Below are 16,553 nucleotides of genomic sequence, written 5' to 3'. Positions count from 1 at the left end.
TCGCACTAGTGGTATGTCATTAATAGAGCCATACGGGTTACATAGTACCATATCTTTGCTCTGGACCAACTCTTGGTATAGCTCTGCCATACGACTATTGGTCGTACCTAAATTGTAATGCTTTTCCCATTTGGACCTATAAAGGGCAAGAGTTCAAACCCAGGTTGTTGCAATGTATAGCTCTTCCTAAGCCAAAAAGGAATACATAGAATGATTCTTTTGTTGTAGACCAACTCTTTCTATAACTCTGCCAAAGACATCTTTCTCACCCCTAAAGATTAATCATAGTCCATACTGACTGGGCCTGTACTAATAAAGCTAGTGTACCTACAGGGACAGTCTGTAAATTTGCTTTCCTATCTACTACTTTTCTTTCGTGCTAAATTAGTCATATCATTTTTTTTAAATTCACAATGTTGAATCCTATCCAACAACAATTGGTTGAATCGTCAGCAAATATTTTAGACTATGAAAATCCCGATATTATTTATTATATACTCGAAATTCGGCCCATCTTACCCGTATTAAATGGAGCTACATGTTCTCCCTAGCACCATATAGTTTGATATCTCTCAACTTTTTCTACAGTTGTTGCAAAATTAAATTCCTCTCACTCCTAGGTGTAATTTACAAAATATCATGCCAAGTAATGTCAAGCCATAGAAAAATCACTTTGTGTTTGACAGTCTGTCAGACGTAACTTTAATTGGGAGGTGACGCACGGTGTCTACTGTGGATGACATTTATATTCTAATTATCAGTTCTGATATTTTCAAAAGTACTATCGATGTTCAGTACAGTAACAGTGAAGTTGATATGTCCTGATTGGATGTCACACGTGACTTTTTTCTTTTTCTATTTTTACAAGGCAATTACATTGCCTTGCTATTAAAATAAGTGGCGTCTTTAGGAAGTAGTTCAATGTTTCACGGAAATGTCAAGTGCTGTCCTGAGCAACACTGCTCCCCGAAATGAGTTGCTGAGTCGGTAATTTATTTTACACAAAAAACAAAAACCTGATATTTAGACAGATGTTAAGGATACCATAGAAATTATTTTCATTTTGAAATGTTACGTAGGACGGCTCGCACTTTTCCAGTAATTTGTAATCTTCATGCGTAAGTCATATTGTTGACGTCTTTAATATTGAGGATACATTCGGTATTTAAGATTATAGACTACTGCATTGTTACAATCAAATGAAAACATATGAAAACATATCAATACTGACACTCCAGCAAGAGACACACACAGAGACAGACCGACAGACAGACAGACAGACAGACAGACAGACAGACCGACAGACACACTCAGACACACACACTCACACACAGACAGACAGACACACACACACACACACACACACACAGGTTGAGACAATTACAGACCGACATACAGGCAGGCAGGCAGGCAGACAGACAGACAGACAGACAGACAGACACAGACAGACAGACAGACAGACAGACAGACAGACAGACAGACAGACAGACAGACAGACAGACAAGGGACGAGCAAGAGAAACGGTAACATATATTTTTCTATTTATATGACTATATATATATTATAGAAGAATATAATGTATTGTCTTGCAGTTGTATTGGAAATTTGAAAAAAAATGTCTAAAAAACATGACTTTAGATATAAAAGATGGGGGTACAGCATTGCTTTGCAACTAAAATGTTGTTCATGCGTTAGCCTCAGAAATGTCCGGTAACTTTCGGATATTGCACTCAGAAGATACGAACATGATTTAGATAAAAATAGAAAATGAGGAATGCAGAATGGAATCTCCAATTGAGTGAAATAGATATGCTGTATTATATGTATGTGTTTGTGTGGGGATGGCTAGCTAGATGGGTGGATGGGTTTGGGTGTCGTTGATTGGGTGGATGTAAACACCTACATATAGTTTTGATAGGTGGTAATGGAATTAATTAGTATTCGTCAAGGCCGTACATCATAGCTTTCTCAAGATACTGACAAAGGTTTTTCTACTTAAACTTGTAGACTTGTATATGAGTTGTTTGTGTTTGTCTCAATAAAGTTACAATCATAGACAAAAGAAGCTAAGTATTTTTGCAATTACATATGCGTAGAGGGTATTTTAGTACTATTCAGTGTAAACAGAAAAGTGCTATTGTGGCATAACCTGTCGATTGTACATTTTTGAGACTAGAACTCTCTTTTATTCGAAGATACGCGTAGAGCTGAACAGTCCCTCTTGATACAGCAAAGGTGCAATCGAAAATTAAATTATTTATGACATCATTGGCAAAGATTTTCTGCTCTGTGGAGCTTGTCACTTATGACGAAATAATACAAATGGACAGCAAGAATCGTTTGTAGTCAGTCAACTTGCTTGTGTACTACGTTGTGTTTTGAAAGTCGAGACTTAGCTGAAATTGTATGAGAAATACAAATTGTTCAATACAATTAGAAATCACAGGCCTGTGACAGATTAACCCCGGGAATGACCTGTCACAGGCATGCAGTCGGACTGCCACAACCCTGATGGATCAGGAATGTCACAATAATGACAGAACAGGGTTGCCGGAGGTCTGATTGGAAAGGCCTGAATCTTTTGACGACACACGTCCTGATGTCCTGTTGCGGACATGATAGATTTTAGTAGTTTTCAGTTTTTAGATCTAGGATGAGGAGATTATAAATGTTGGCGCTGTAGACTTCAAAGTCTTGACAGAAAAAAAAGTTATTCAAATAAATAGTGGAACAACATTTACTTTATGCACAGCTTGGCGGCATGACGTGACCAATTTCTAACCTCTCCCAATGGTTGTAAATATCGATAAAGGGTATGTATTTTTTTTTGGAAAAAACAACACTTACAGCTTTAGATTGTATAACTAATTCGATCCATTACAAGAGGCTGGGTCATTGACCTTTCATTAGTCAATACCCATGTGACATGAGATTATAATTGCCTATGAAGTGGCAACGAAATTGAACACTGTATCAACTTTAGTTTCCTGCGGCTCCATTAATAGCAACAGGATCACTTCGGTTGTTATAATTAATAGGATAAAGCAAGGTTCATTCGTTTGTACCCTCAAACAACGAATCATTTAATCATCGTAGGTCGTGCTTTTAGTACTTTCCCTCAAGATAATATTGTAAATAGCAAATATTTGAAACTTAAGGCAAGATTTTATCCCTCATGCTTCTCCGATGTTATATATAACGTGTCCTAAACACCCAAGCTTCACTTAGAAACGCACCAACTGATAGCATTTTATGAAAGCAGAGAATAGAAAGTACATATTTTAAGGCACGTCCAAAGTTTTTAGAGGCACGATTTGACTGGCATACGACTACAGCGTAATAGAGGAACGAAAAAACCCCAACAAATGTCGCTAACATTGTAACATTTTGTCAATAGGCCTTGTAAAACACAAATTATAAAATAAATACCAACCATCCAGAATCACACCAAGTCGTTATATATCAATATCAATACATTCACACAGCATTAGGTGTATACTAACTTCACCTTCTATATATCTATCTATTTGTCTAGCTATCTATCTATCTGTCTGTCTGTCTGTCTGTCTGTCTGTCTGTCTGTCTCTGTCTGTCGTTGTCTGCCTGCCTGCCTATCTATCTATCTATCTATCTATCTATCTATCTATCTATCTATCTATCTATCTATCTATCTATCTATCTATCTATCTATCTATCTATCCATCCATCCATCCATCCATCCATCCATCCATCCATCCATCCATCCATCCATCCACCCACCCACCCACCCACACACCAATTATATTATATTATATTGTATTCCACGTTATGTTGTGTTATGCTATGTTATGTTATGTTATGTTATGTTATGTTAGGTTAGGTTACTATAAATGAATAGTTAATGATCGACAATTTTGCTTCTATATCCGGTTTTGCGTTAATAACATATATTATTTTGTTGTTCAAATATCAACAGATATTGATAATGTTTATCATCTTGAAAATCGTTATCCAATCGTTTTATTTCATATTTGTAACATCGTTATATTCAAAAGTGGGTAACTAAACGAACACATTCATCCGTTAAAATTCGTTAATATTGACAAAGAATCCGCCATATATGGATGACTTCATATAAGGAATTCTTTATATTAGCGTATAATGACTTACAGATCAACAATTACTCCTTCTAAGCGCTTCTTTACACAAATGATACTTGCATTAAGTGGATGAACTGTTTTTAACTGGAAGTGGTCAAAGACATACCTGTTCCATTGAAATACTTGCCTAGTGGCTACTTGTTATATATCGACACTTACGAAGCTTCTCATCATCATTATCATATGTGTTATATTGTTGAAATTATAGTTATTGACACATTACTGGTGTAACCAGGAAGACGATTAATTCTCCATATCTGTTGTTCTTGCTTTATAGTACAATAAAATTGATGTAGCGAGACAATGAGTCTCCCATGAGAGATATTAAATATATTTTATCTACTTCCTGTAACTTCATCATCGTGAATTTTTATTTCAATGCGAACAAGTACAAAGTCATTTCTCATAACCGATGGATGTGTCGTACTGAATACAAATATTAGTATTTCTGTTTTTGCAATAAACATACGAACTATTGATTGCAACTACATTACTGGCATATCAATCATTTTCATCATTGACCTCTTTATCTTTGTCATTGTCGTCGTCGTCGTCATCATCATCATCATCATCATCATCATCATCATCATCATCATCATCATCATCATCATCATTAACAAATACAACAACAACAACAACATCATCATCATCATCATCGTCATCACCACCACCACCACCACCATCATCAGCATCAGCATCGTCGTCATCATCATCATCATCATCATCATCATCATCATCATCACCTGATGTCATCATCATCATCATCATCACCATTATCATCATCATCATCATCATCATCATCACCACCACCACCATCTGACATAAACATCGACAGCATCACCGTGAATACCACATAACAACTCAAAAGTCACAGGGTGTGTATATGTTAGCTGTTTACAGTGAGTCGTACCCTCTCTCTAACGTGAACTTTAATTTAGATGCAAGGAGAGAAATTAATTTATAGTGGCAAATGCTACTTAAAACGTAACTGTAAAAGTTGTGTTATAAAATACAATATTCATTGTTACCATCTATCTATATTTTATCACATGCGACAGACCATACATATTTATGAGGAGTAATTATAAATAATAGAGTATCACAGGAAAGAATATGTAGGAATAACAGGAAAATCACTTGTATCAAGCTGACAGTTTTGACGGATTAATTATTACTCAAAATGAAGATAATGAATTCAATGCAAATATATTTAACATTGAACGTGTCAATTTATGGAGGCGATATGATTTATACTATCCTTGAATTTGTCAAATCATTTAAGGTGGCAAGGTCAGGATAATTAACTTTTTAAACGAGTAACATGTCACTTACATATTGAATTTTTAAAAAGGAATATGTAGCAGGACTTCCATTAATCTTGGTCATTTGATGACAACCTGAACTTGCCTAGATCAGCAACTTGAATTAAAATCCTTTTCCATTTTCCCAAACATGCTAAAGGTATCCTTTTAACTTTCATAGGTAGTATGTTTGAATTTTCTGGTTAGTGTATCCAGTATATTGATAGTATTGTTGTTGTTGTTGTTGTTGTTGTTGTTGTTGTTGTTGTTGTTGCTGCTGCTGCTGCTGCTGTAGTATTTCCTCATATTGACTAGAAGAAGTCTTCGAATTATCCCTTTTTAAAAAGAAACATGGTCTCTTAAAAACATTGCTTTTATGATGAGTCAGTCAGTCAGTCAGTCAGTCAGTCAGTCAGTCAGTGAATCAGTCAGTCAGTCAGTCAGTCAGTCAGTCAGTAAATTGAGAAAGGAGAACGATGCAGCTGAGCATGTCAACGACATTATTCTATCATCATATGTCGTCCTCATTTGATAGAGTTCACGAACAATATATTAGAATGTAATCCTACTTGCCAACGGGCACTGTATATGAGACACTGTACAACAATTAAGTCTTTTGATCTATACAAAGGGTTTGAGTAACATACAGTATTGATGTCTCTGTGTCATTTCGGTACTTCTAGAATTGACCTTCAAATCAAAACAGAGGTGGATGCATATATCGTATTTCATTCCTCAGCTGGCACTTAATTACCTTTGTGATTTGATAAGAACTTTATACACTGTCAATTTATTACTGGTAAGTATGATGTACTGTTGCCAGGTCTGTCGCCTTTGGGTTTATTTCCCCTCTCTGTCGATCCATTTCAAGTCATACTTGCATTTCTTATTGGAGTCCCTGTTGGCAACAGTAGGACAACATTTGGTCAAATCTCAACATGAAGTTTGCCTCTGATATTTTTTCCAAGATGGCCGAATGGTAGCACGTCCCATTTAGGCATCTTAAGCGCACATAGAAAAAGCACAACACATACATGTGAAGCTGCTAACATACAATATCATGAACAGATCTGACTAAAAGAAAGAAAGACCTAATTTAGAGTGAGTGTCAACAATCTGGGGATTCAAATTTAAACTTTCGTTAAATGGAGACATACATCTCTGCAAAGCAAAATATTTAGAAAAAAAATCAGTCTTACATGTTAAAGTTCTAAAACACACAATTATCTAGTATTCCTTTGCGGTGCGTTAAAATTCAAATCTTTGAGGATCATAGGGGAAGTATAAAAACTGCTTAAATAATTAAATAAAAAGATTAAATCTAAAACCTTTCTTCCATCACAAACCTGAGAAAAAAAGATTGACAAAATTGTTTTTCAACAAACTATGCTTGCTCCTATCATATGACATATTAGCCCTGAAGCAAAGGAACTCATCTGAACTCTTTCCGTGCTATGTTTCTTATTCTTTAGCCAGGGGACCAGACCACATGAACATAGTCTAAAATGCTTGTATTATAAGCTATATATGGGCTCCTAAGACAACCGAAATATGGACAGTTTCTTTAAATATCAAACCCAATATTTTAAGAGCCTTAAAAAGCCAAATTTGGATATGACTATGTTGATATTATCGTAATCCCTGTTTAACATGCTGAAACGACTTGGGATAAACAAATCTGCTAATGATAGGCAATGTGGAAAAGGGCTTACAATTGCTTGTTTTGTGGTTGCCAGTTACGAGTGCATTCAGCCTTTTGAAACTACGATGGAAATTCTCCATTAGAGAGTGATCGAGTGAGGATAAGTGAAAGGGTTGCAAAGCTCAGCAGCATATTCCTTCAGAATGATATCAGAAATGCTCATCAGGTCCCAAAGCTTTATAAATATTAACTTTTACCAATTTTTTCAACTGATCGTACACTTCATTTACTAAAAAACCACACGACGATGAATCTTGAATGGCGTCACCAAAATGTGGATAAAAGTCTGATTCGGAATCCATAGAGAAAACAGAAATCAACTAATTGTTCAATAACTTAGTAGTAGAGATGGCTCTCTTGTTAGACTTTGTCCTTGCATAGTAACCTACAATGAATATCTAATTCTAAACTTGCAATGTAGTCATTGTATTTCGTTTTATTGGGTCTGTGAAATCTAGCATGGGTTTCAGAGATTTTTGTATGACTGACCTGAATCAGCTGACCCCTTTTTAAATTTCTGTATGTAGACTTTTACGTGCAAATGAGATCAGCGTCGACCCATAATATAGGTTGAGAAACTTGAATAGTGTTACTATATACAAGGTGAGCAAATGATTTTGAATAACTTGCTGTTTGAATTGGGAGATTAAGGTCAATGGCAATGGCAATGGCAATGGATTTGAACACTGCTATGGTAGCTATGTATTCAAAGCTTTGAACGTTTCTGAGCACATTGCTATTTGACGTAGAATATGAAGGTGAAAGTCAAACCTTAGTGCTGGACTTGACGACCTGCATCTATAAGCATAGGTGTAGACACTTGAATTGTGTTTCTAGGCAGAAATCTATCAGTTACTGTTTGACCTTAATGATCAATGGTCATGGTCAATGGTCTTGATCTTAAAAGAAAATTTGCCTCTACGTAGAAGTAAATACTTGAATGAGGCTTGTAGGTATTCAACTTCTTGAGTTATATTGAAAAATGTTCAGTTTAACGACAGATATGATCGCCGTTCGACCACATCGACCAACAGAAATATGTATGTATGTATGTATGTATGTATGTATGTATGTACGTACGTATGTATGTATGTATGTATGTATGTATGTATGTATGTATGTATGTATGTACGTACGTACGTACGTACGTGCGTATGGATGTATGTATGTATGTATGTATGTATGTATGTATGTATGTATGTATGCAGTCATGTTCAGATTGATTGACATGGTGATTCTGTAATTGATATTGATTAACTCTGGTTGGCTAAATCTAGTAAATGTTCATGTTTGTTTTCATACAAGACACAAGGTAAGCTTTCGTTACCTCATTATATAACCTTTTAAAGTTTTAACTTAAAGTTTGTGGTTAGGAGGTAGACAACCTTTCGATATGGTTACGTGAAGCCATACTGTCTTTGAAAATACAGGTACGAATTACGGCTTTCAAATAGATACAGCGTCTTTTGAAGAGTTTGAGTCAAAGTAGAAATATTGTAGGCGTGCAGGGTCTGTGCAATGACTTGTTGAATACTTTCTAATGCGCCTGTACACGTCTTTCCTTTCAAATTCCATTTGTACAATGTTACATTCTAAACTTGTACATCAAACTGTTTTCTAGTCCGATTCTTGCACTGATCATGAGTTTCCATACAACATTTATCGAACGCTGTATAATTGTACTTTTGTCACTGAAACACTGAAATGTTCTGATATCAATTTTAAATCTTGTCAGTTGAAGTAGAAAGTGACATGAATGAACATCTAAAACCAAATTCATGTCCAAGTGTTGCATAGGGATTCCAATTTGACCTTTCGGAATTGAGTGTAATGAATAACTTCTTTTTTACATTAGTACTTTGGAGTCATGACTTCTACCTATAGTAACAAAAATACTGTATTCCCATAGTTTTAGCCATTAAGCAAATTACCTAAGGATACATATATTTGAAGTAGTAAAGTACTTTTATTGAAGTTAATGCTAAAGGACCATATTCAGTATTGAGAGGCAGGACGTGACGTCTCTATGTATTGACATAGGCATGTGTACATACATGTACACTGTTCTTATATACTCCCGAAGACCAGAAATATACAAATTGATTGTTCTTTTTTCTATATTTCTTTATCATTCTCTTTTATGTGTCTCACCTTGTGTCAGTCTCTTTGATTCTGTACCTTTCTATCTCGGTCTCCTTCTCTGTGTCTCCTTGCCTATCGTCCTATCTCCTCTCTGCTTGTCTGACTATGTGCCTTTCGAATTCTCTCCGCCTATCACCCACTTTGTCTCTTTCTTTCTCTGTCTCTTTCTCTGTCTCTCTCTGTGTCTCTCTGTCTCTCTGTCTCTGTATGTCTCTGTCTCTATCTCTGTCTCTGTTTCTGTCTCTGTCTCTGTCTCTGTCTCTCTGTCTCTCTCTGTCTCTGTGTGTGTCGCTCTCTCGATTACTTTTGGAAATACAATACTGACTCTGGAATGTATTTTACATATCTCTATCAAAAGTATCAGGTAATTTTATAAGGATTAATTAGCATTACCTTTATCTATTGCAAGATCAGAGGTCCAAATTGAAAGTACTGACACAAACACTCATATATGCTGCACTTGTGCACAGTTAGAAAGGTATGTGGACAGAAAGGCAGACAGACAGACAGACAGACAGACAGACAGACAGACAGACACATACACACACACATACGCGCGCACTCACAGACACAGACAGACAGACAGACAGACAGACAGACAGACAGACAGACAGACAGACAGACAGACAGACAGACAGACAGACAGACAATTTCTGAAAAAATTATATTTCCTTTTATTCACATTGCTGTATATTTGTAGAATATATTATGCTGTCAAAATATAGCTTCTCAATTTTAAAACTATGTCTGTAAGTCTTCGATTTCCTGAAAATAATCCTTCTCTCTAAGCTACTGATTTCCTGAAAACAATATTACTCCTTATCCCAAGACACTACAGGAAGGCCTTGGGAGATTCTAAAGGACATTTTGTTAATTTTGGCCAACCGAAGCGAGACAAATAAGCAGGAAAGAACGATACGAAGGCCTTTTGGCCATGCAGTCGTATATTGCTACAAGTATTATATACAGAAACTAAGAAGTGTTAATAATAAGCAACCTCACTTGAGAAATCGGTTGAATTTTCTTTAATAACATCAAATGCGAAATCAAGTCATTCGTAAGTACCTTGAAATCCTTGTATGTAAATTCCCAGATCACATGACAATCTTTCGAAGTTTCACAAAATGCTATTTTTTTCGTTTTGAAAATATTTTATATGAGAATATAGTCAGTTAGATTTCCAGAGTGATTCTTTTTTTCGACAGGGTCATGCGATACTTCCATTTGCAAGGTCTAAAGAACAGTCAAGGAAGATACACTGTGATTTAAAAGCAAAATAGTCAGTATGTATATACATCGTAAGAGTGAAATAATATGGACTGGTGTCAACTTATGGTATGGTTGGGTAAGTTTGGACTGAATTATACCAGAACGTACACGTTAATGACCCAAAGGGAATTAAACATGACAGCCATGCGTAACAAAAATGTTATGTCAGACGCTCACAAATTACAAAACTAAGTTAACACGCAAGGGTGGACTTCTATCATGGTGTTATAGAAAAATATATTGTATCAGAAATATGTGACAGGAATAATTGGACTTCATTTCTAAAACAGAACTTTTATAAATTTACAACGATTTCTACTAACATACAGACATCTACGATTGAGTCAAGTCTTGAATAATTAAAACGTAGTTGAGAGAAACCTGAATAATTACTCAAAAATACAATGTCTTTAAAAGTTTATCAAGCTTCGAAGAATTGCCAGTCAGTCCTGCGTAGAGAAATTTTGTTTTATTTAAAAAGTACTGGCATTGATGTACCCGGGGGACTGGTTTTTATCAATCCCTTTACTTCTGAACTCCAACCGCTATAAACTTATATGCAGAATACTGAAAAATCGTTTTTGGAAGACCAATTTTCATGTATAAATATAACAAAGTGAGGGGGTTTAAACTGGATTTCAATAAAAGATCAAAGTGTCGTTTCTTGTATATCATATCGTCATGTAGTTGATGTTTGACTCAGTCCGCTCCATCGTTTTTGTAATTAAAAGTTTGAGTGTATGATTTTCGTTTCTGTGTCAATATACTTGCAGGTGACTCTCAGGTTTCGCTTCTTTGCCTTCAACGTCAAGCTCCCTAGTTTCTCAATCTTAACAAATATCTAAAATACCATGAGGAATTCGAGGGTTTGTTGACGAAACACTTCGAAAGGATAAAATACGAAATACAAGAACGACAACTCTCCTGTTCAGACGCCAGATATGCGTGAATTTTATATCGGTACAACTTGAGGGGATACTAATACCCTTTTTTAAAAGCAAATCTAATATTTATGGAAAGGTGAGAGTCATTTTTATAAGTGGGAATGTAGGACACGTTGAAAAAAGATTCGGTTTGAAGGTTAGAAGAAACCTAAGAGCCGCCTCAGGGCAGTCTCGTCTCAACTTCGTGGTTAGAATGGTACCTGTATGTGAAAGTTCAAAAAACTCCCCCGAGCCTGACAAACTATATAGCAAGGGGGACATCGAATAGGCTAATGTCGCGAAACCTCAACAGTCATTCTAACGGCGAGTAATTTAAGATATACTGTATGGGTCCATTGGGATTAATACTCGATCCTTCTGTATGTATCATCGGGAAACACAGGTTCTCAAATTGTCCTGAAAAACAAATATAATTACAATGCTTTGCAATGAGATATTATTTTTCGACATGTCAAATGAATGAGGCAGTCAATTTAGGGTCGGAAATTAAAGATTAAGCCCGAAGCTAAAGCGCGGCGAGAATTCGTGTTCGATAAATGGCGGATTAAATCCCATATCCTCTGTGGTCTACCCTTGGAGGAATATATAACATTTTAACATCGTAGACGCAATTACCTAACGTATCCCCAACAAGACTCGTGCATCTTTCGTGATGTTCTAAAAAACCGAATAATCTCCCTTTGTGTCAAGGAGGGGGATTATTTACGAATTTGCTGGCTAAGCTAACACGGCCATATTACTTTTTTTTTATTCTGATGCCACATTGAACTTTTCAGATAGATATACGCAGATAGACGTTAACTTTCAGTGACCTTAGATAACACGTGTCCTGCTATCACCGTTCATGACAACAATTTTTGATTTCACATCATTAAAAAGATAACATACAAACGATTATAGCGTACGGTATATGTAATTGTGGTTTATCCTAATAAGGTGTAATTGAATGTACAACAATCCAGAAGCAAAGTTCATAAGCTAATTAAGGTAAAACGTCTGATGCTAATGACAATCCAACCCCCTCCCCTGCCGATAGTTAGGAGCAACCGTGCGGACGGCAGGCCATGGGAAAGGGGTCCTTCTGACTGTCCTCGGGTTTGGGAAAAGGTACTCTATTGATGTTTATCTCAAAATAAAGTTTCTGTGATAGTTCAAGTCAAACTTCTCCACGATTATTTACAAATAAGTTATTGTAAAAAATATATGTCGTTCATTTTGGGCAAGGTATTCCAAGAGTATATAGTACAACCAATGTAACATCAAATTGATGACGACATGTGTGTCAGAATATACCAAACGCTTTAGAATGAGAAAGATCTCCTTTTTCGTGAAAAGTGGTATGACAATTTGGGTTTAGAGGCCTGTGCGAGGACGGTCTCCCCGTATGATTCCCCATGGAGTGCACCGGAGGGGGGGGGGCAATTTCCTAGACAAATACTAAAAAACTAATAGATATTGCAAACACTCTGAACAGCTGCCTCTTCACAGGGTGATAGGTTATATTTGGACCACTATACAAAAGTGATGATCTGAGGTGACGTAGAGGGTATTTCTTAAAAAATTGAAAACTTTCACATAGACCATACGGTATCTACAGTAATAAATGTACAAAGAATAGTAACAAATGTACCTAACATTTAACTCAATGAATGTCCGATCTCCTTCGTACAATTAAATCTAACTTGACATTTTTTTTAAGTTTGAAAACAGAGGAAGGCCAGATTAATAGACTGTATAGGACAATCGCATAATGTCGTACAAGCTCAAAAAAAGGCACTTCGTTCGTTTAGGACAAACTGACAGGTGTACGTATCACATTAGAACTAAATTTCAATAAACCCAGTTATCAACATCTCTTTTATAAATACAGAACATGTTATCACTAAAGACGTGAAAGTTTTCGAAATTTGGTTAGAAGTGTGAAAATGAAGATCAGCAATCGCCAGGCCCCCTTCCCCATCCTTTATTGACCTTGTGTGACATCGTGCGATCATCATACGATACCGTCGTGTTATTCAATTCTATCAGGCATCTACTAGTAACCTAAGTGGTAGCTGATAGCGTTGTATGAGTGTCGTATCTTACAGACTACGGAAGTTAGTGAGTTAGTGCATTTGTTTGTTATTTTATTTGTATGTATACATATGTATGTATGTATGTATGTATGTATGTATGTATGTATGTATGTATGTATGTATGCGTGTGTGTGTGTGTGTGTGTGTATGTATGTCCTGTCTCTGTCTGTCTGTCTGTCTGTCTGTCTGTTTGTTTTATTCAGAAAAGTAGAATCGCTTAAACATCAAAATCGTGTGATTGGAGTCTTCAGACTCATTTCCGCTATGGTTCAAAAGTACAGTAACAGCATTGTGTTAGGGAGCCTTCAGTAATTGCGGGGGGGGGGGTCCTTGGGAAATTATGTCCGGCATGTGGCTCAAAATTTGATCCTCCCCTAGTCCGTTATGCTAAATAGTGGCCCTCCCTCAATTTCAACTATTCCACACAAAAAACATTCTTTACCACCACCTCCCTGTGGCGTAGTTCTTAGAGCTCAAGATTAGTTTCAAGAGATCGTAGGTTTGAATCTCACTAGTATCAGTAAACAACAGTAAGATCCAACCACATTGATATTTTCTGAAGGCATCCATTTGTTATTTCCCACTATTACCACCGCAGTTAAAAGTATGTGTTTGTATCAATGCCTGTGTCTGGGTCTATTGGCTAAGCTGAAGACCAGAACTCCCAAAGCCTAGATGAGCACACAACTGATGACAACCTGAGGTCAACATCCGGGTCCCTACTCCACCACATACGCCCTAATGACTTGGCACGCTTTTCCACATTCAGTATCATGAGACCCACTATTCTCCTCACACCACAACTAATTCACAGTTAATTCACTGCATTTCACTGATGTGCTGGGATATTACTATACAATGGTGGCAGTGGTGCGATGTGGTAGCAGTACGATTTGGAACTGGCGGCAGTGGTGGGATCATGCCAAAATCTAAACATAATACAAAGTTAGATAAAATGAATCATTTAAGTAAAACGTGACCCTACCCTAATTTTCATTTTCTAAAATATGGCCCTCCCCATATACCGATTTGTAAAAAGTGACACACTCCTAATTCCTCCCCCCTCCTGTAATTACTGAAGGCTCCCTTAAAACACGATTACATATCAATTATATACGACTGCACAGAGTTTAACGGGGGGACAACGTTTGGCCTTAAACTATGTTTTCCGCCCCGGAGAAGGCGAATAAGATTGGCTCTGCTATCTGTATTTCAGCGGGTTGCGTTCAACAAGGACTCATCCAGATATAATATACATTAGATTCCAAATTATTCGTGAACATAGTAAGTGGCAGAAAATAAGATACAAAATTACATCTTGATTGTATTCGCGTACAGTTCCATTAAGCTCTCAGACTTGCAAGTCACTTTGTGACGTCATCAGCATTTATGTGAAATGAACTGCGTTTTCGTGCTTTCCACGATTTATTACGGTGCATACTCAGTGCATTTTTAGTAGTACGCTTACTAACTAATACAGTATGTAAAACAGAAAAGCAGTGACTGAAAAGGTAGCTGTGCGATCATTTTTCAGATTGTGTTCAAAGTGAAAATTAATTCCATCAAAAGAAAATTTTCCTGTAAATGATTTTCATATAGCACATTCCATTTTGTGTTGATATCATACATTTTTTAAACATTGATAACGTAGAGTTAAAATCGCAATGGCAAGTTTTTGAAGAGTTTTTCATTTTACATTTTTGGTTCGCCTTCTTTTCCGTGTTTCAATTTAACAATTGTAGTTCGACCCACTATAACATAATATGCAAATTGATCATGGACTTAATGCACAAATCATCCACCTCCGTCTTTCCGTACATGGTCATAAGGATTCTGTCTACCATTTGCACAGATTACAATATGATAGTGTAGCATAGAGGGCGTCATTTTCGTTGCAACCCAACCACATCTTTCTGAGACATTCTTTAGCTGTATAATGTCAGTATCTGGAATCCCATCCTTGATTCGCTGTGTGGATGGCATTGCTAGAAAGGTCCTACTGAGTATGTTACCACTCAGAACATTCAGTCTGAGATTGTTAATTCTGACATACAAGAGACCTTCCTTCAGCTCAGATTCACAGAGAAGATTATTTGAGTCTCTATATGCATTTGTACTTTACAACATTTGGTTTTATCATGGTGGAATGCACAAAACACATTTATTACATTCTAGAAATTAGAAATCAAATATTTTCTGGTTGAAAGCTCAATCTATTGGGGTATCCGGTTGTAGATGGTTATTTAAGAAAATCAAGGACCTATGTGAGCATTATAAATCGAACCAATACACACAACACAAATTGCTAAGTTGAAAGCTTTCAACTGCAATCTGTCAGTCTTGTTCACACTATGATAGATGGCGCTGTTTATTATCGATCGCAAATTGTCAATCTTGTTCACTGTGATAAATGGCGCTGTTTGTCATCGATCGAAAATTGTCAGTCTTGTTCATTCTATGATAGATGGCGCTGTTTATTATCGATCGCAAATTGTCAATCTTGTTCATTCTATAATAGATGGCGCTGTTTATTATCGATCGCAAATTGTCAGTCTTGTTCACTCTATGATAGATGGCGCTGTTTATTTTCATCTCTGGTGGTACTATTAGAACAAAATGACTTTATATGTTGCTAATATATGTACATGTTGAATTGTAAAGTTGGTTGGTTGTCATGTAACGCGGCACAGTTTCCAAATATCTTGATAGGTTATGATTTATATAAGTTTAATCAGATTTATTAGACAACCTGTAAGGTAGAGTTTTGTTGGTACAACACATTTTCTTATTTGTTTAATCCAACTTACTGTAAATACAAGTCTGACGTCATCAAATAATTTGATCACATGTCTGACGTCATCAAATAATGCGATCACAAGTTTGACATCATCGAATGATGTGATCACATCTTTGATGTCATCAAATAACGTGGTCACAGGTCCGATGTCATCAGAAAATGTGATCATATGTTTGATATCAAA

The sequence above is a fragment of the Glandiceps talaboti genome, chromosome 17, assembly GCF_964340395.1.
Source record: "Glandiceps talaboti chromosome 17, keGlaTala1.1, whole genome shotgun sequence".
Taxonomy (NCBI): Eukaryota; Metazoa; Hemichordata; class Enteropneusta; family Spengelidae; genus Glandiceps; species Glandiceps talaboti.
Note: the sequence above shows the minus strand (reverse complement) of the source record.